Source organism: Hevea brasiliensis, chromosome 12 (genome assembly GCF_030052815.1).
Source record: "Hevea brasiliensis isolate MT/VB/25A 57/8 chromosome 12, ASM3005281v1, whole genome shotgun sequence".
NCBI classification, from domain to species: domain Eukaryota; kingdom Viridiplantae; phylum Streptophyta; class Magnoliopsida; order Malpighiales; family Euphorbiaceae; genus Hevea; species Hevea brasiliensis.
In genome coordinates, this window is record NC_079504.1 from 22155809 (window position 1) to 22175737 (window position 19929).

At 30.7% G+C, this 19929-nt stretch overlaps 1 pseudogene; it reads left to right on the forward strand.

The window, feature by feature from the left end:
• Positions 1–3147: 3147 nt before the first annotated feature.
• Positions 3148–11146, forward strand: LOC131171357 (disease resistance-like protein DSC1; annotated as a pseudogene).
• The last annotated feature ends 8783 nt before the right edge of the window (positions 11147–19929 follow it).

Here is a 19929-nt window from a genome sequence, read left to right on the forward strand (position 1 = left end):
GGAACAAAAGCAAGAAACCTAAGAACAAAACTCAAGAAAGTAAAGAGAAATAAAGAAAATAAGAACAGAAACAAATTTTGGAAATTATTTTTAAAAATACACAAAAAAAAAAGAAAAAGCAAAGAAAAATAAAAAAGGAAAAAAAACAAATTTGAAAGGAAAGAGAAAGGGAAGGGCTGGTGTTAGCCAAAAATGGCTAGCAGTACCCTAATAGCAAATCTAAGAAAAAGTTAGCTAATTGTTAGATATTATATTTAATTAGTCTATATTTAATTAATTTTTGATGACCTATTAAATGAATCATTAATCCACTAGTTAAACTAGTAACTCATCAATCTCATTCCTCAATTATTGAATGTTTGGATTGGATTTAATAAAAATGCATTAAAAAATTGGGATGACAACAAATCATATATTTTTGAGCACATGATCTGACCAAACCCTATCGAGATGGATTCTTATAATATATAATTGAGGTTTGGAACACTACAAAAAAAATAATCGGATTAGCAACTGACCGAATCGGCTGCTAATTTATTAAAATCGAATGCTAGTCAATTTAACAATTTATTCAGTCGGTTGCAATGAAATCGATTACTAAATTAATTAAATTTAAAAAAAAAAACTTTTTGTAAAAAACTATCAATTGCTACTAGCAACTGAAATATAATCTGTTGTAAAAAATTTGGTGCATTTAATTTTGTAAATTTGCAATTATTTTGTAAATTGATTGCTATCTACAACTAAGTTACTAACTGAAAAATTAGTTCGCTACTTAAAAAATTATAAAAAAAAATAAATTTTCAGATAACAAATAAGAAATTTAAATAAATAAAATTTTCAAAACATTACCGCAATAACAAATTATTAATGAAAATTTAACACTAAAAAATAATATAAAATATTATAAAAAAATTACTACTAATTACTATTAACAAAAATGCTAACAAAAAAAACTAAATATAAAAAGATATTTATAAGATAAATTACTGTAAAAAATTATCATATTTGTAACAATTGTACTAAAAAATTATAACAAAACAATTACTAAAAATCAATACTACAAATAATTTGCTACCAAAAAATATATTTTTACCAAAAATTTTAATTTACGTCAAAGAAAAATAAATTAAATAAGAAAGATGAAAAAAAAGACGATGAAGAAGAAAACATATGAGAAAAAAAAATTAAGAAGAAAATATATAAGAAAGAAAAAGGTAACGAAAAAAGATAAATGGAAAAGATGATTAATTCAAGAAAGTAGATGAGAGAGAAAAAGATGAAGAAAATATATTAGAAAGGAAAAATAATAAATAAAATTGATGAGAATAGAAAAGATAATGAAGAAAATGAGAGAAAAGAGAAGAAAAATAAAAAAAATATATGAAAAAAGAAAATAAACAGTAATTTATATAAGTAAATTAGTAACTAATCATCGATTGTTAATTTTCTTTAAAAAAATTAAGGTGACTTCTTTAAAGAGTTATTAGCCTCAATTTAAAAATTTTATTATTTTTAATTCTTATTTTACTTTTCTCGGATACATTAAAATTAAATAATTTTTATTTTATTATTTTGATTTAGTTCATAATTTGTGTCAATTTAATTCTTTTTTTTAAATAATTTATAATTTTATATTGTAATCAATTAATATAAAGTTACTCTATATTCTCTATATAACGTTATCTATGTGCACAATTTATACTTTTTTACATAATTGATACAATTTTTTCTTAAAAAGTTGAAAGTTACTTCTCAAGTCTTCAGTGTAAAGTAGGGGCTAGCAACCATTTTTCCTCATTTTCTTTTTATTTATTTATTTTTTACATTAGAATATTTTCCTATTTTAGCTAAATAACTATATTTTTATGCATAAAAATAGAATTATATTAAAAAATTAATTATAGGCAAGAATAATTAAAAATATCACTTAAAGCCAAATAAAAAATAAAATATATATAATAATTTGATCAATGAATCAAATATTAAAATAGTCTTAGATTTATAATCTTATCAAATTAAGTAGTAAATTAGTGTCATTCAATTTATTTGACCAATAATATTAATAAATTTTAAATTATTTTTTAAATAAAATAATATCACTGTATTTTAAATAAAATAATCATACAAACTATCAATAATTTATGTATAAAATAATTAAAAATTATATTTTTTTATATAATTTTGCCATAAATTAATTTAACTAGCGCAGGCGGTGAATTTTTATACGAGATAAATATTATGAATTTGTGATTTATTTGCAAAGGTGACTTCTAATTGTGCTTCTTTTATGATTCCATGCTTCATCCTCATGATTCCTGTTTAGCTTCCAGGAATTTTCAATGAATTTTTTAAAATTCTACCCACGGTTTGCCTTTAGATTTAATGATTCTTCCTTCTTGCAATGAATTTTCTTTCTCGCTTGGTTCCTTCTTGAAGTCTTGCTGGAGGAATGTTGGATTTATTCAATTTAAGGTTTTATTCTCTGCAAAAGTTACTGTCACTGCATCTGCTGTGAGCAAACTCATCACAGATCAAGGAAGAAGAAGTACTGCCTAATGGAACCTAGGCAAAAGTCTTAATCACTTGTCGTCGTCGTCTCTCTGCATCTACGATTCAAATGAGATGATGGAGTCTTTTGATGGATCTCTCTTTGTTTCGCACTATTAGCTTATCAAAACAGAAATTTTAGTTATGGTTTCCATCCTTTCATTGTTAGTCAAAACTTTTATTCTATGCTCAGAAAGGTTATTTGATTTTTCTAAACAACTCATGCACGTGATAATACAAAAATCATAAAGAAAATAAAATTAGTTTGGTATGTAATTTTCCATTGATCTAAAGCTCAACCATTAGCTAAATCTAAGGCTAAAACATAGACTCAACTTCGAGTCCCCTCCCCCAATTTGTCTACTCAAAGAAACAGAACGTGGAATTCCAAATGAACTTTTGCATACCAAACATGTTGTGTGAATTTGTCATAAATTTTTTTGAAATTCATTCATTTATACTAGACAAGTTCATAGTTTCAATCTTGTAACATTCGTCAATGATGATTCCTTTTTTCCTTCACCAGGAAAAGAGGGAGCCTTTATTGATTTCTACTCTGAAGTGATTTTGCTATGAACATCACTGTAACTGTTCATTATGGCAACTGCTTCCACTGCACATAAATGGAAGTATGATGTCTTTCTTAGCTTCAGAGGACAGGACACCCGTGATAATTTTACTCGCCATCTACATGAAGCTTTATGTCATAAAAAAATCAAAACCTTCATAGACAATAACCTTGAAAGAGGGGAAGAAATAACACCAGCACTTTTGAGAACAATTGAAGAATCAATGATTTCTATAATCATTTTCTCAAAAAACTATGCATCTTCTCCATGGTGTTTGGATGAAATGGTGAAAATACTTGAATGCAAGGAAAATTTTGGATAGATTGTTTTACCAATTTTCTACCATGTAGATCCATCCAATGCAGAAGAACAAAGTGGATGTTTTACAGATGCATTTACTGAGCTTGAGAAGAACTTTAAGGAGAAAATGGAAAAGGTGCCCAGGTGGAGGGCTAACTTGGTGAAAGCAGTTGGTATATCTGGATGGGATTCCCAAGTGATCAGGTATGTATGTATTACTCTTGCTTTTTGTTTAAGGTTTCATAAGGGAACATTGAGAAAAGGTGAAAAAAAAAACTGTCTTTTTGTGCAGATGTAAATGCAATTGACAATTGATTACAGTGGCAAATAATATATTATTTATATAAGCATTTAAAAATGTTTCTGCTAGCAAAGTTTAGAATTAGAACTAATAATTGATCAGACTTCAAAATAGGTATGGGCCGCCCTCCAAATTCAACCAAACTTCTTGATGAACTAATTCTTTTTTCGAAAACCTAAAAATAGCAACAACTCACAAACAAAATTAATAACAGAATATCCTAACATGAAAAACATGAATTCCAATAAATTTCAGTCCCCGACAACGGCGCCAAAATTCTTGGTGGCTTTCGAATACACCATAAATTAAATTAACTGAAATTACCAATTATAAAATGTTTTCTGTAGTAACTGGTGAATTTAGGTCCAACCCTAGATGCTGAATTATTAAATTTCATAGGCTTGTGTAATGGAAAAAGAAACAAAGGTTTGGGGGGTGGGGGGGGGGGGGGGGGTTAATTCGCAATCTAAAGAAGAATTCAAAAATAAAAAATTAAGATCTAAAATTAAATAAGAAATTTTCAAATTAAACAAACTTCAGTCCAAGGTAATTCGCATTTCAATGCATTGATTCGATCATAGACAAAAGAAATTCAATTATCTCTTATTGAATACTTAATGTAGATTTACCAAACAGCGAAGTAAAATCCCTAACTTTCCTATACTCATCAATTCGAGCCCAGCACCCTTGTTGACTCTAATTATTAACTGAATTGGTATTAAGCAATCCTCATCAAATTAAAAACTGCTTTAAGAATAGGAAGTAGTTAAGCTGAACAATAATTTATGAAGCATAAATCATTTAATTCACTCTATTGTTTCCTTAGGTTATTATCGAAAACTGGGATCATAATCAATAAAACCTAATTGCTACTCATGTTCAATCTTACACAACAATTACGGATTATGAAGATTAACTAGCACTTGATCACATCAAACAATTAACTAATAGGCTTTTTTAGCAAATCATTCAATAGATCAAAGACAATGAAATCAGAAAATAATAGATATTCAAAAAGACATAAATTAAATTAAGAACCTGGTCTCACAAATCAAGCAAAAGAACTTGAATCCCTTGAACTGAATTAAAAACTTAGCCACTCATGTTCATGGCTTACAGAAAAATTAAAGAAGAAAATTGAAGAAATCTAAAATGTGAATAGAGAACGAAAGTCTAATTCTCTCTTTTCGAGAGGCTGCTCAATGATCCCTTGTGTCGGCTGCTGCCTCTTCTATTTATAATAAATGGTATGGGGTTAAGTTTTTAGAGTCTATGTCAAAAACTGCAACTGGAGGAAAATCACGAAACTAATGTCAACGGATACACGGCCCGTGTATCACTACATGGCCCAGGGCAGTGTAACTTACTGGAGCTAAATAGGTATGTCTTGCATTGGCACAGAAGGTTACACGGGTCAAGAGGATTTACACGGGTCAAGTTACACGGCCCGTGTACTTTGTTTCTTCCTCGGTTCTCTGGATTTCTTCTAGCAGAATGTTACACGGGTCTGTGGTTGTGCTTACACGACCCGTGTACTTTGTATCAACAACGCTTCTCAATTCTTCGATCTTTTCAAGTTTCCTTCTACACTTCTATGTTCTGGGACTTCACGAAAACCCTGAAAAATACAGCAAGAGTCAAATTAATGCAAATGCTGAAAATTTCTCCATTTAACATAATTATTTCAACAACTCTCTAAACATATGCCTAATAGATAATTTTACTTTAATCAACTGAATTAGGCATAAAGATACCCTAGAAACATTAAATGTGATGGAAGTAAAATTAATAAATTATGCATTTATCAAATTTTCCTTCATTTATGATTCCATGCTTCATCCTCATGATTGTTTAGCTTCCAGGAATTTTCTTGCTTGGTTCCTTCTTGAAGTCTTGCTGGAGGATTGCTAGAATTTATTCAATTTAAGATTTTATTCTCCATAGAAAGTTACTACCATGGCATCTGCTATGAGGAAACCCATCACAGATCGAGGAAGAAGTACTACCTAAACAGGAAACAGAGGCCCTAAAACAAAGATCAAGGAAGAAGTAAAACCTAAAGGAACCAAGGCAAAAGTCTTTATCACTTGTTGTCGTCGTCGTCTCTCTGCATCTACGATTCAACTGAGATTATGGAGTCTTTTGATGGACTCTCTCTATTTGGTTCTCACTATTAGCTGATCGAAACAGAAATTTTTGTCATGGTTTCCATCGTTTCATTGTAAGTCAAAACTTTTATTCTATGCTTAGAAAGGTAATTTGATTTTTCTAAACAACTCATGCATGTGATGATAAAAAAATCATAAAGAAAATAAAATTAGTTTGGTATGTAATTTTCCTTTGATCTAAAGCTCAACCATTGGGTAAATCTAAGGCTAAAACATTTACGTTAAAAATAACTCACCAGGTAGACTTAGCTTCGAGTCCCCTCCCCCAGTTTGCATAGTCAAAGAAATAGAACGTGGAATTCCAAATGAACTTTTGCATACCAAACATGCTGTGTGAATTGGTCATAAATTTTTTTTGAAATTCATTCACTTACACTAAACAAATTCATTGTTTCAATCTTGTAACATTCGTTGATGACTGTTCATTATGGCGAAAGAGGGAGCTATTATTGATTTCTATTCTGAAGTGATTTTGCCATGAACACCATTGTAACTGTTCATTATGGCAACTTCTTCCACTGCACATAAATGAAGCTTTACGCGGTAAAAAAATCAAAACCTTCATAGACAATAACCTTGAAAGAGGGGAAGAAATAACACCGGCACTTTTGAGAACAATTGAAGAATCAATGATTTCTATAATCATTTTCTCAAAAAACTATGCATCTTCTCCATGGTGTTTGGATGAAATGGTGAAAATACTTGAATGCAAGGAAACTTATGGACAGATTGTTTTACCAATTTTCTACCATGTAGATCCATCCAATGTAGAAGAACAAAGTGGGTGTTTTGCAGATGCACTTACTGAGCTTGAGAAGAACTTTAAGGAGAAAGTAGAAAAGGTGCCCAGGTGGAAGGCTAACTTGTTGAAAGCAGCTGGTATATCTGGATGGGATTCCCTAGTGATCAGGTATGTATATATTACTTTTATTTTTTGTTTAAGGTCTCATAAGGGAACATTGAGAACAGGTGAAAAAAAAAATTTTTTTGCAATTGATAATTAATTACAATAGCAGATAATATATTATTTATACTCATTTAAAAAAAGCTTTTGCTAGTAAAATTTAGAATTAGAACTAACAATCGATTGCAGAACTTAAACATGGAAATGGAAAGCTAGGGTTTGAACAAACAAAATTTCATTGCATATTAAGTTAAGCCATAGCACTAATTTTATGTTTCTCAGATATATATGGGTCCGTAGTTGGCTCTCTTGCCTAAATGTTTAAGCTGGAAACCCTTTTTTTTTTAATTAAATTGTCTCTTTTTTTATTTTTTATTTTTTGGACCTGTCTGTTGACATAATTAGCTATGCAGTAACCTAAACAATAACAAAGGGTTAGCAATCTTTTGTCTATAGAAGATTGAAAACGAACATAAATTGTTTTGCAAGATGTTGCAAGTATTAGGATTTTTTTTATTTATTTGGATCGTTTTGTTATAAAAATGCGCGGCTTGAAGGAAAATGTTGGTGTAACATAACTCTTTGGTTGTCTCAATACTTTTTATTCATCCTTAGGTCTGATGCTAAACTTGTGAAAGAAATTGTGGAACATATTTTGAAGAAATTGAATCATGCACCCTCAAGAGACTTAAAGGGCCTGATTGGAATTGACTAACGCATTACAGAGATAATAGATTTACTACAGAATGGATCATCAAAAGTTCGAATTGTGGGAATTTAGGGAATGGGTGGCATAGGTAAAACGACTATTGCTGGAGCTATTTTCAATACATTCTCAAGTCAATTTGAAGCTTGCTGCTTTCTTGAAAATGTTAAGGAAGAATCAAAGCAATTTGGTGGGCTTGTTTGTTTAATGGAAAAACTCCTTTCTGAAATACTGGATGAAGAACATCTACATATTACCACTCCCAACATAGGATCCATTTCCATTAAGGATAGGCTCCAGCGCAAAAAGGTTTTGCTTGTTCTTGATGATTTGAATGATGTAGATCAATTAGAATTCGTAATTGGAAGATGCAATTTTGGTTTGGGAAGTAGAGTTATTGTGACATCTAGAGACAGGCATGTTCTTATGAAAGGAGTTGATGGAGTATATAAAGTTGAGGGATTGAATGATGATGATGCTCTGCATTTGTTCAGTTTGAATGCTTTGAAGGAGAAGTATCCAAGGAAAGATAGAATGGAGCTATCAAATAAAGCTGTTAAATACGCTCATGGCAACCCCTTGGCAATTAAAGTTATTGGTTCTTTTCTGTTTGGCAGAACAGAACAATATTGGGAAAGTGCACTGGATAAAATTGGAAAAATTCCTCAGCCTAGAATTTTTCATGTGTTGAGAATAAGTTTTGAAGTGCTAGATGATGAAGAGAAAAGTATATTTCTTGATATTGCATGTTTTTTTAGGGGGCAGCAAATTGACTTCGTAGAGAGAATACTAGATGGTTGTGGTTTCTCAGCAGGAATTGGAATTACTGTTCTTGTTGATAAATGCCTTGTCACTGTCCTACATAACAAGTTGAAAATGCATGACTTGTTGCAGCAAATGGCTCATGAAATTGTTCGCCAAGAATCTATTAATGGGCTGGGAAAACGCAGTAGATTGTGGAGATCTTGTGATGTCTGTCAAGCGTTAACCAAAAATCTGGTGAGAGCCATATGCATTCTATATGTTTTTATACTTACATGTGTTTCTATTTATGTGTTTATCAAAATAAGCCTAATATGTTGGGGTAACCTGTGCTTTATTTATACTTATCTTTGATCTTCAGGGAACTGAAAGGGTTGAAGGGATATGGTTAGACACATCTCAAATAGGAGAAGTGGACTTGATTTCAACAGCCTTTTTGAGGATGTATAACCTTAGATTGCTCAAAATCTACAATTTTACAATTAGAAACTCTGAGCTCTTTGACATCCAATTTCCAGGCAGAGAACCTTGTTGAACTTAACCTGGTTTACAGCAATGCTAGACAGTTATGGACAGGAGTACAGGTATGCTGCATTATTTTCTTGATTCCCTTTCTTCCGTCATTGCCTTTTGAAAATGCATTTTAGTTTGGGCATGTGCCTATTGTTGTATCCTATTATATTGTTTTTGCTGAATCTTGCGAGTTTGAAAGAGATTAACCTTAGAAATTCTGAGCACTTATCTACAGTGCCTGACCTCTCTCTGGCTAAGATTCTCGAGAGTGAATTTTGAATACTGTACTAACTTGGTAGAAGTTCCCTCATCTATTCAGTCTTTAGAGAAGCTCGGTGATTTGAATATGAGATACTGCACAAGCCTTGAGACCTTTCCTAGTGTTATTAATCTGAGATCGCTTAAGACTCTTAACTTTTCTGACTGTTCAAATCTTATGAAGTGTCCAGAGATTGCAAAGAACATAGTGTATTTAAACTTAAAAGGGACTGCAATAGAAGAACTTCCCAAATCAACTGGCCATCTCAGTGATCTCATAACATTGGATTTGAAGGATTGCAAAAGAATCAGCAATCTTCTAGAAAGCATTTGTTTATTGAAATCCCTTGTGACTATTAATCTCTCTGGCTGCTCAGATATCACCAGGATTCCAAATATTTCAGGGAAAGTGAGATTCTTGTACTTGAGTGAAACTACAATAGAAGAAATTCCCTCTTCAATTGGTAGTCTCTCTAGACTCTCTTGCTTGGATCTTACAAACTGCAAAAGGCTCAAGAATCTTCCTTGTGATGTTTCTAAGTTGGCATCTTTTGAAAAGCTTATTCTTTCTGGCTGCACAAGAATCACTAGGTTTCCAGTGGTTTCGATTAATATAAAGAAGTTGCTTTTAGATGGGTCAAAGATCGAAGAAATTCCCTCATCAATAGAGTATTGCTTTGAACTTGAGGAACTAGGCCTGCAAAACTGCACAAGATTTCATATTCTTCCGAGTAGTTTTTGTAAGTTGAAATATTTGCGAAGGCTTAATCTCTCAGGCTGCTCCAGATTTGAGAGTTTCCAGAAATTTCGTGTGACAGGGATTCATTGAGATTTCTTCACTTAGATGGAACAGCGATAAGAAAGGTGCCCTCACCAATGAAAAATTTGAGTGGTCTTTCTATCTTGCAACTGAGAAACTGCAAAAAACTTAAATTGAGTGGTGTCTCTATCTGGGAAAAACTTGGTGTCTCTACTTGGGAAAGACTTTTTCCATTGTCAATGGCCATCGCAGAATTCCAGTGGAAAGATTTGAGGTTCTGCGTAAGCTATATCTAAATGATTGCAGCATATTGAATGTGCCTAATGCTATTGGCTTCTTATTCTCACTAGAAGCATTAGATCTAAGTGGAAACTTATTTTCAGAGATACCTCAAAACATCCTTCAGCTCGAAAACCTGGAGTACCTCGGCTTAAGAGATTGCCTGCAGCTAAGATTAATACCTGCACTTCCACCGCGGCTGACAAAATTAGATGCAGAAAATTGCATTTCTCTGCGTTCTGTAACTAGTAAATCAACTGGAGTGGAAGGAAACATTTTTGAATTCCTTTTCACTAATTGTTACCAGTTGAATAATTTGGCAAAGAAGCGTATCATGGCATATGCACTAACAAAAATTCATTCTTATTCCAAATGGCTGTCCAATCAGGTCTATTTCTGTCTCCCTCATCTATTTTTTCTTTTTCTTTACTGATCATATTCCTTGTTAATTCCAAAAGGGAATCTTGTTTATGCTTCTCTGGATCTGAAATTTCAAAGTGGTTTAGCCATCAAAATGTAGGATTTTCCACAACAATCCAGCTGCCTTCACATTGGGCTAATAGAGAGTTCCTGGGTTTCATTCTCTGTTCTGTTATAGCATTCAACAAACTCCATATAGACGACTCTGGTTTCCAAGTGAAATGTAGATACCATTTCAAAAATGAATCTGGAGACAGCAATGATCTATATTGTTATTTCAGTTGTTGGTATGGTTCAAGAAATTTGAGGAAGCATCATATGTTCATTGGGTATGATCCGTGTTTGGATGTTAAAAGGTGATGGGTTTGGTAAATACAATTAAGGTTTTAATTGAATTCTACCTTGAAGATATGAATGGACTTCCTTTTCTCTGCTCTGATGTTTGGAATTGTTGGGTCTGTCTGCTATATGCCCAAGAAGAAAGCTTCTGTAGAAGTCTAGCCATAACTGTCACCCATAGTAGAGTTTCTAAGGGCCTGTTTTGGTCTAACTATTGAATACAGCTGATAACTGTTAGCTGTAGTTATTACTGTTAGCTGATAGCTGATAGCTGATGATAGCTCATTTATGTTAAATGTTTGGTAAAATTATATTTAGCTGTTACCGTTGATATGTAAAATGACTAATAAGGATATATATTATATAATTTATTTTATTATTGAAATAAATATAAAATTATAAATTTATTATATTATATTATTTATTTTATTATTAAAGTAAATATACAATTATTAAATTAATATATTATATCATTTATTATATTATTAAAATAAATATAAAATTATTAATCTATTATATTATATCATTTATTTTATTATTGAAATAAGAAAATAATTAATTTTTTTAAAAAAATAATTAATAACTTTAAAAATATAGATAAAATAATAAAATAATTATTATTGATGATAAAGAAAAAATTTATACTTAATTTTAAGTTTTTAGATATAAATAAATATTTTATATTATTAATAAAAAGTTTTTTAAAGAAATTAAAATGCGTTAATTAAAATATTAAAATTATAAATAAAAAATATAAAAGCATTAATAATATTAATTTTTAAGTTAAATAAAAGAGAAAAATATGGTCAAAATAAAAAATAAAATCAAATCAGGTATCAGCTAATGAAGCCTGTACTAGTATTATTCAAGCCTGTTGCGCATGTTGCCAAGGTGGCAGAGATGGAGGAGACGAGGCGGCTGTTGAGTGTTATCATATATATATATATATATATATATATATATATATATATATATATATATATAATAATTACATTCAATATTTATACTAATATTTGATATTAATTATATATCTTAATTAATTTTACACTCATTTTAATATAAATATTTAAACTAACAAATACAATTATTTAAACTAACAATTAATAAACTCGTTATATAAAACTGAGTTCATACTAAATGCACCTTATTTATTAATTTCATGTCAACTCTTTGAGAGGTTGAGGCACATTTATCATCTTGTTTACTCGAATTTTAGAAAAATAAAGAGCGTGCGGAGATCACAACTTTAATATCTAGTGATGGGTTGTTTTGGCAAGCGAAGCTCTGAAAAGAAACCAAATCCATATCAAACACCTGCTGGAGGAGCTAATCCTAATCATAAAGTTCATTGAGAGGTTGAGGTACATTTATCATCTTGTTTACTCGAATTTTAGAAAAAAAAATAATAAATAAGTGGTAGGAAATAAAAACGATTAATTGACTAAATATGTAACTGTTTTTAGGATATTTTTTATTGATTACTTTATATACACTTGTTTTATAATAATAATAATAATAATAATAATTTGTACTTTTAGTCTTAAAGATAATCATTAGTTCTAATTGCTTGGTATTAAAGATTAGGGAAAATTACAAAAAAAAAAAAAAAAAAAAAACTTTGTGTTTTCACTCATTTTTATTTCAGAATTTGTGATTCATTTTGTAACAAAATAATACCCTGAGATTCGCACCGCTAGTAAAAGATAACTTTCTGTATTCTCTCCATTAAGAGATATTGACATGGAATAGAAAGGTGCTGACGTATAGCAAAAATATGCTAACGTGTTTGTTCTGAAGTTCGCCACATAGCTCCTCAGGTCCGTTGTTCCATTGTATTTATCTAGCATAGGCAATTTGAATTTTGGTGGAAATATTCAGCCAAGATTGACCCGAAAAGTGGAGACTCATCTCCCAACCCAAAGTTTTTCTCCTCCATCTATTTCTGATACCTTTATACTGCTTTTACCAATCCCCAATTCACCTTTGGTCCTAGTGATTCATCATATTGTTCTTCTTGTTTGCTCGCTCACCATGATCTGCTTGTTTTTTCTTCCTAAATTGTTTGTCCACTGAGTGATCTTCTGTTTGGTTTCTTTAGTTCTAGCTGTATTTACCCCCATGGAAGGTGTTCTTATGACTTTTCCTGCTTTTGGGATAGGTGTCCCCAATGGAGCATTGGTCCCCCAGATCAATTCTTTGAGGAAAGTGATTTGAATCTCCATCTTCTGGATGCGTTGGTACATATGCTTTGGTGTCATGCTTTAAAACAGGTTTTGCTGATCTAGGATGATAGTGTTATGTGGTGAAATCGAGGCACTAGATGGAATCGTGGGTGTAGTCAGATTTTGAGTCATTATTGTCGCAGGTGGGTCTCTTCCTAGTGTGGGAGTGATGGAGATGATGCTTTTGCTAGGAGTCCTTAAATCTGTAGCCATTAAGATGACAAAAACCACAAACAATGGAAAATAATTAGGACTAATCAAAATGCACTAGTAGCATAGAAAATGTTAAAAGGAAGAGAAATGATTTCAGATGTAGGTTCTCAGTTAGTGATCTGAGTTTCCCATAGACAGCGCTACTGTTGCCACCGTGAGTTCCTGAATACTAGTCTTAATGGCACATAGACCTGCAATAAAAAAGAAAAAAGTGAGATGGGTGGTCTTCTATCAAGCCACTTCGACGCTCAAGTCAGAGAACTGGATGTAAAATGTGAACAAGAATTGTAATGAGATTTTGAAAATGAGAATATGTGTACCTTCTTTCTCGTTACTTAGTTGGTATTTATAAGCTTATTAGGAAAATAACTGTTGCTTCATTCATGGATATTATCTTGACTGATATGCCGAGATTGTCTCTGTAAAATTCGTTCTTGCTTCATTACTAGCGTGATTATTGCTCGGTGTATCTTTCACTCGCTTGTAGGGCGAGCAAAAGTACTTCTGTTTGATCTTGTTTCAGTTCGATTGTGCTTTATTCCACTCGCTTGGTCTTTTGACTAGCATTTGATCTTTTCTGGCTGCCACGTTAGATATTTGTATAGAATTTTGACTATTTGACTTGAATTTGTTAGCGCGTGGTATCATTTAGTAAAACATAAAATAGAATAAAACTTTAAAAATAAAATTAAAATATTAAAAACTACAAATTAAATATTAATGAAAATATAAAAAAATAGAGAGATATACAATGAATATAATTAATATAGTTATATTTTTGGTGTCATAATTAATAATTATATAAAATTATTAATTTTTAAATTTAAAAAATACATTAATTGTCCAATCAATATATATGACAATATAAAAAAAAAACTCAAAATTTTCTAAAAAAATAAATAATAATAATAATAAATTTTAAATGAAAATTAAAATATGAAACAACATAAAATAAAATATTTATAAAATGTAGAAAAATGGAGAGATATACGATGAATATAATTAATATAGTTATATTTTCAATGTCATAATTAATAATTATATAAATATTAATTTTTATATTTAAAAATATATTTGTTAATTCAATCAAAATATATAAAATAAAGAAAAATTCAAAATTTTCTAAGAAAAAATAAATAGAAATACTAAACAAATAAAGAATCACTTTCTCTTTACTTTATTTTAATATATAGATATAAAAAGATATAGATATAGATAAATTACAATATTTTTAATTTAAATATAATATATAATCGAATTTATTATAATAATGATACTAGCATAAAATATATTTATTAGTAAAAATTACTTAATAAATAAAAAATAAATTTTATCATAAAAATTTTTAAATAAAATCAAGTATTATAAATTATTACAATCAATTGTATCTTTTGTGTTATATGGAACGAAATCAAATTAAGATTTATTATAATTAAAAAAAGGTAATGTTTATATGTATTTTTTAATTTACTATGTTAATAAAAAGGTAACTTTATAATAAATATTTTTCTTTAAGTGATATTCATAATAATTAAATTTAAATATTAGAAATCATAAAATGAAAAATAGTAAAATACATTGAACTTTCATTAATATGGTTATATTTCCAAAACGGTCCAATCAAAATTAAAAAAAAAAAAAGAAAGTAAAGATTGATACCATACAATTAGATAAAATTTTAAATATTACAAACAATAAAAATAAAAGTCATATATAATGAATATAATAATTAAGATAATTATATTTCTAATTGTGAAAATTAATCGTATATAAATATATTAATTTTAAATTAAAAAATCTTAATTCAATTAAAATAAGAAAAATAAAAAAAGAAAAATTGAAAAATGTTAAAAATTAAACAAAATAGAATGCTAAAATAAAATGACCGTCATTTTTTTTTAATTTTAATATAAATATATATATATAATAGATATAAATAAATATTATTATTTAAATAATCCTATTTTTAGCGAATGGCATTGTACCAAATTATGTTAGGAATTGTGATTTGATTTCACCTATCGTAATAGCCACCTGTGTGTAAAAGGAAAGGAGAAGAAAATATAACTCCTAAAATTCTCTTCTCTATAAAAAAAAATTAATTAAAAAAACTTTATTTCAAATTTAATTTTGATATTCAAAAATTAATATTTAGTGTAAACAATAATTCAGTGAGTGCAGATGCAATTCATCTGAATAATATAAGATTTTTGGCTAAGCTCACATAAACTGCGGCTGTTATTCGATTTTGACTAGCCGACGAGCTTGACCCAATGAGTGTTGTTGCTTGGGTTGGATCAGCATGCGTGTCGTTAGGTCATTATCCACCTTCCTTAAATGAACACTATCTCTAAGGTGGAATTGTCGTATCCCAATATATTATATGATAAATTAGTTATTTTATATAAAATAAATTTGATAATGAATGAATATATAAATATGAATGAATTTTAATAAGTAAATGTATTTGTGTTGAGTGAATTTTCATAATTTTATAATTATTTTATATTTTTTAAATTAATTTTATTTATATATTTATCTAAATATTATTCATTTATTTATATTTCAAGACTATGATATGTTATCGGTGGAGACTACTTTGAGTCCCGCCGGTCGCCATGAGTGCCATACATTGGAATTGTAGAGGGCTTGGAAACCCACCTACAACTTGTTTTCTTAAAAAGATAATAAAGCGTGAAGATCCCAAAATGCTATTCTTAACGGAGATAAAATTGGAACCAACAAAAATGATGAAGGTTCGTGAAAAATTAGATTTCAAGAACAATATTGAAGTTGGTTGTGATAGAGTAGAGGTAGGAAAGGTGGCTTGTGTTTGCTGTGGAAGTTAGAGGTGTAAGTCCAATTATTGTCTTTTTCTCTCCATCATATTGATGTTATTGTAAACTCATCCTAGCGTTTCGTTGGTATATATGGAGGGGCAAAGGAAGCTTTAAAAGTCTAAACTTGGGAGCTAATGATTTGTTAAAAAATCATTCTTCATTGCCTTAGTTATGTGGAGGGGATTTCAATGAAATTTTATTTTTAGATGAGAAGAGTGGAGGAGTGTTGCATGATCAACAGAGGATGGATGATTGTCACAAAGCTTTGGATTTGTGTAAGTTTGATGATTTGGGTTTCAAGGATTGAAATATACATGGAGTAATGGTGACGGGGAATGAAAATATTCAAGAGAGAATTAACCGTTTTGTTGCTAATGTAGATTGGGTGAGCTTATTTCCACATTTTGAGGTTGTTCATTTGTTAAGACAAGGTTTGGATCATTGCGTAATTCAAATCAAATGGTTCCGTAAAAGAAGTGATAATAGGCTAAAGCCTAAGCCATTCTGATTTGGACATACGTGGATTCAGGATGGGGCATGTTATAAGGTCATTAAAGAAGTCTAGAAAACTTAGGGTATTGGTTCGAGTGGTTGTGATGTGGAGGGTAGAATTAGAATGTGTAGTATTGCATTGAAGGAATGGGAGAAAGCCTAGTTTGGAAGTGTATCTAGGCAAATGGCTGATTGCAAATAAGGGTTGAAATGGTTACAAGAGGGGTTCGAATCTGTTGAAAAGATAAAGGAGCAGAAGGAAATATATATATATATATAAAAAAAAAGGGCTAAGGGAATTAATGTGTAGGGAAGAAGAGATGTGGGCACAACGTTCTAGAATTCAGTGATTGAAAAAAGGTGACAAAAATATTTTTTTTTATTTGCCTTTTTTACTCTAAAGTCGACCAAAGAAGAAGGAGAAATAAAATTGAATTAATTAAAGATGATTCAGGTTGGTTGTAGAGAAAGAAAAGGATATTGAGTAAGTTCTGACTCAATACTTTAGACAAACTTTTTTTAACCAGTTTCCCATCAAACTATTTAGATGTCTTGGACTCAATAGAGAATAAAGTATCTGTGGAGATGAACATTGAACTCACTAGACCCTTCACCAGAAAAGAAATCCATTGTGCAATTAAACAAATGCTTCCTTCCAAGGCTCTAGGCCCTGATGGCATGGCTCCCATTTTCTTTCTTTCATTTTGGCATATTGTACGTACCGATGAGGAAAATAAAGTTCTGTCTATTTTGAATAGTAAAGCATCTCCTCAATCATTAAATCATACTTCCATTACCTTAATTCCTAACCTCAAAAATTCATAAACTCCAAACGATTTTAGGCTTATTAGTTTATGTAATGTGATTTTTAAAAGTGTAATAAAAGTTATTGCTAATAGGTTTAAAACTATCCTTCCCCATATTACTTTTCATACTCAATTTGCATCCATCCATGGTCACCTAATCATGGATAATGCTTTGGTTGCTTTTGAAATATTTCATCATATGAAGAACAAAGTGGGAAGAAAATAGTCACTTTGATTTGAAATTAGATAAGAGTAAAGCATATTATGGGGTTGAATGACACTTTTTTTAGAAAAAAGTTATGTTAAAAACGGGTTTTGATAAAGATTGGATGGAATCGGTTATGAAGTGTGTGACTATCGTGTCTTATTCTTTACTAATTAATGGTGATCCAAGAAGGTCTTCTTTCCCTAGAGAGGACTTAGCCATGGTGACCCATTATCACCATATCTTTTTCTTTCGCATGTTGAGATGTTTTTAGGTCTTATCAGAGGCGTAGAATGTAATAATAGTGATAGTATGGAGTTCTGATTTGTAGACAAGCCCCTTGTGTCTCCCATTTTTTCTTTACTAGTGATAGCATTTTATTTAGACAAGCTACTAAGGTTAAAGCCGATGCTATAATCAACTTTCTTCAGGACTATGAAAGAGTTTCTAGGGAAAGAATGAATTTAGAGAAATTTGAGATCTCTTTCAGTCGAAATATTAAAGATGAGGATGTCACTACAATCCGAGATAATTTTGGTATAAGAGGTATAGACTAACAGAAGAAATATCTTAGCTTACCTGCATGTATAGGGAGCAAAAAGAAGGAGTTGTTTATTAACTTGTATGATTGGGTTGCCTAAAAACTCCAGAGCTGGAAGGATAAAACTCTCTCAAAAGCAGTCAAAGAGGTTATTTTCAAGGCAGCTGTTCAATCCATCCTAATTTACATGATGTCTTGCTTTTTATTGCCTAATGATATTATTTATAAAATTGAATCTCTAAAGTCCAACTTCTGGTGGGGCCAAAGGGATAGTGAGCATCACATCCATCGGTGCTCTTGTCATTGATTATGCTTATCAAAGGCACGGGGCTGTTGGCTCTCGAGATTTTAAATATTTTAATTTAGCAATGTTGGCTAATCATTGCTGGAGGCTTATGGAGAATCTAAGTTCATTGCTATCCAAAATATTTAGGTCAAGATATCATCCAAGGAGTTCTTTCCTTGAAGCCAAACTAGGATATCAACCTAGTCGTGCTTGGAGGAGTATTTTACAAGCCTGTTCAGTGGTCGAAAAAGTTTCAAGATGTTTAGCGGATGATGGAACACAGATCAAGATTTGGAAATATAATTGGCTTATTAAATAGAATGGTTTCTGTATTTGGTCCCCTCTGTATTTACTTAGTGAAGATGCTAAGTCAATGACCTTATTTTGCATGAAGAGAATCGCTGGAATCTGGGCAAATCTTTATGCCTTTTGAGGTTGAGCAAATTCTTGTTATTCCCCTTTATTGCTCCCTATCCGCATGGTATCTTCTCTATCAAGCATGGTATCTTCTCTATCCGCAGTGCATATGTGGTGTTAATGCATAAATCTTCTAGTAATGTTTCTTCCTCTTAAGTTTTTTATTGGAATTCTTTTTGGAAAAATTTGTGGCCATTGTCAGTTCCTCCAAAGATGAGGCATTTTATACATTGGGCTTACTCAAATTTATTGTTTGTGCTCTTGGCACTGATCACAAGAGGCATAAATGTCGTAGTTGATAGTGTCTCAATAAAGTGGAGTTAATAGAGCAAGTATTGAGAGATTGTAGTATAGCTCAACTTGTGTGGCATTTCTCCCTACTATGAATTGACTCTGTTTCTAATGATAAGAGTCTTATCGATTGGTTTGTTGAATTGAGGTCTTCTCTTTCCAATGAGCGATTCGAGTTAGGTTGCATGATAGCATGGGCATTATGGCATGTAAGAAATGTACTAGTTTTACCAAAAACAACTCTCCCGATTCCAGTCATTGCTGATTAGGGTATTTCCTTCTCGAGTGAGTATTAGGGTTTTTATTCTCCACCAAAGATAACCAAACCAGCTTACGCAAATGTCAGATGGCAACCCACGCCTTAAGGTATTGTTAAAAATTATTTAGATGTTGCATTAGAGTGTGGGCAAAGTGGTTTGGGTATGATTATATGAGATCATGCAAGAAAGGTGCAAATGGGGTAGGGTGTTAGGAATAGAGACCCAGATATGGATGTATTAGAAGTTGTTAGAAGTTGATATTGAAGGAGCAATGTTTACGATCCAAAGAGCGGTGGAGATGGGTTTTGAGAAAGTGATATTGGAATTTGATTCAGCTAAAATGGTGAATCTATGTAACGGTAGCTCTTTTCCTTTGAATTACGTTGGTACCAGATAGGGAAGGTAAGTTAGTGTTGCACTCATTTCATATAGGCATTTTAGAGTAATTTTGCATCTATTTTGTCCTTATATTTTAGTATATTTTATGTTGTTAGCTTTATTTTAACCTATTTATTAACTTTAGTTAC